The 2,350-nt window shown below is 50.3% G+C and overlaps 1 protein-coding gene across 1 annotated transcript in view; it reads left to right on the top strand.

Annotated features, from left to right (window-relative positions):
* Positions 1-2,350, top strand: part of BRINP1 (BMP/retinoic acid inducible neural specific 1) — a 91,161-nt gene that overhangs the window by 674 nt on the left and 88,137 nt on the right. The window lies entirely within an intron of this gene.

Raw genomic sequence — 2,350 nt, 5'->3', positions numbered from 1 at the left:
CCCGGGGGGGGGGGGACCGTCCCCAAGGAGATGGTGTCATCTCCACTTAATCCAGTGCTCCGTTTTCGCAAGTGACAAGCAAATCGCGGAGGAAAAGGAAAGTCTGTCGCCTTGAATCCCACACTGGGCTGATTGCCTCTACTTCTGGTGGGGACTGGGAGACAGCGGCAGAGCCGGGGGAGGGCAGCGATGGCGGGGGGGCTGCATCCCACAGCGCAGGAGATTGGTTTTCCCTGGCTCAGCTCTCAGCGCTGCTTGCGAGGCTGGTGTGGAGCATAACTTTGCCTTTTCCAGTCCATGGGGAATAGGGGGACAGAGGGCATCTCCACGCCATTACATCATCGCCGAGGTCCAGCACAGCCTGGGTCTAAAGACCCAACGGTGATCCAAAGAGAGGAAGGCTGTAGGTGTGAGTGTGTTTTGGCTTTGGAAAGTCGCCCTGTGCTTTTACCTGGGAGTGGGGAAGGGGAGGGGGTGTCACTTCTTAGATGCAGTTTCCTCTTCATGGAGAGAAACAAGCAGCAGATGAAATGCTGGCAGTCTTCACGTATGAATTTAGTCTTCTGACTGACGTCTGCACTAGGTAGGACAGAAGGGTCCTTCATGCTTTACTCTGGCTGCTCATCTGGGTGCATAATAATAATTTGTTAATGGCAGTAAAGCTGCTTTCTCAAGAGTTGTAGAGAAGTATTTGGGGGATGGTGAGAGGAGGAGGTAGTGAGTAAAGAGGAGATGAGGCTTTGGTGTAAGAAATATGAAAGAATTTTTTTTTTTAATTCCTTATAAAGGAAAGAGATTGATCAGATCTGCCTGTGAGTGACAGACAGACAAACCCGGGCTCTCTCCCTCCCACACACCACACAGACAAGCAGTCGTGGTCTCCCTTGCATGCATGTACACGCTAAGCACACAAAACACATGCTGTTGAACTCACAGAGTCCACCCCATGCTTAAATACAGCATCTTGGTCTCACTCTCACATGGATGCAGGCGCCTTTTCAAGCTATGCAGCTCCGCAGTTCCCCCGCACTCAGACACACAGACTTGATCTACACATGAACACGCACCGTAATGTGCAGAAATAACTGCATTGATATTCTCATTATGCGAATCAAACATTCAGACATTCACATGAGCATACACACGCTGTCTTCTTTGCAGGTCTCTCAGTAGGTGGTTTGTTCCTCCAGCGTAGTCTTCTCCCTTCTAGTTAGTTCCAGGCATTGATTTGGGTCTGACTCCAAAGCCCTTTGGGACCCGGCGGAAAAAGCTCGCTATGTTTTGTGTGTCTACGTTTGTTTTACCGCTCTTTGTGTGTTCCCAGGACTCAGTAATGATTTCACTACTGGAAAAGGCAGACAAGCAGCAGACAGGGGACCCGGGGAATGGCTGGGGGGAGCAGTGGCAATCCCATACCCATCATGCCCTCTCTGGTCAAGAGCTGGAGTCTGTGAGTATGGGAAGTGCTCTGCTAGAGTTACGTTGGTTTTTTCCACGTGTGAGTGTGCCTGTGAGCAAAACCACATATGCATCTATAGCCAAAACACACACGGTGCAAGGCTCCACTTCGGTCTTACCCTGGTTCAGAGCAAAACCCTCTCATCCTTAGACCGCAAATACTCCCGTGCCTTTGGAAGCCCCTTTGATCAGAAACGGCGTAGTAGTGCAGGGGAGATGATGTCACTGGTGTTAGATGTATTTAATCAACATCCCCCTCTGACCTTCCTCCCCTTCCCCTCTTTCCATAGGGCCTAGTGAGGAGGCTGTGCAACCCTCCAAGAGCAGGAATATAACGAGGCTGACTAAAGTCCATGTTAAAACTTTGGAGAGGAGGAACGTATGGTGAATTGGCTTGCTATAGGTAAAAGGTGTTCCAAAAGAGATGACGGAGAGTGTATCTGTGTTCCCTCCTCACCTCCACTGTTTACTACATTGGAAGTATGTGTAAGGCTGATGCTAAACGCTACGTGGGAATGGGTCTGCCAGCAGACAATAATGATTGTTGTCTGCGTAACAGAAATAGTTCAAAGCCAAACCCTCCTGCCTTTGCTCAGGCAGAAGTCCCACTGCCTGCTTTGAGTGCATTGCTCGGGAAAGCACTGCAGAACCTGACTCCAGTCGAGAACCGGCGCATCCGTACCCGTCTCCCTGCCCACCTCCAGGAGTGGATGTGGATTTCTAGAGTTTATCCAGGGCTCTCTGTCGACACGGTATTTACAGCTGATGCAGAGACGTTAAGAGGGCAGGAAAAAATAATTGGAAAAAAATCGCGAACGACCATAAATGAGGGTGAAGAGCCCCAAAAGCACCCCGAGGCATGGCATTCGTAGACGGAAAACCAGGGAGGGAC

The sequence above is a fragment of the Aptenodytes forsteri genome, unplaced genomic scaffold, assembly GCF_000699145.1.
Source record: "Aptenodytes forsteri isolate BGI_AS27 unplaced genomic scaffold, ASM69914v1 Scaffold325, whole genome shotgun sequence".
Taxonomy (NCBI): domain Eukaryota; kingdom Metazoa; phylum Chordata; class Aves; order Sphenisciformes; family Spheniscidae; genus Aptenodytes; species Aptenodytes forsteri.
Note: the sequence above shows the minus strand (reverse complement) of the source record. Positions and strands in the feature narration are given on the sequence as shown.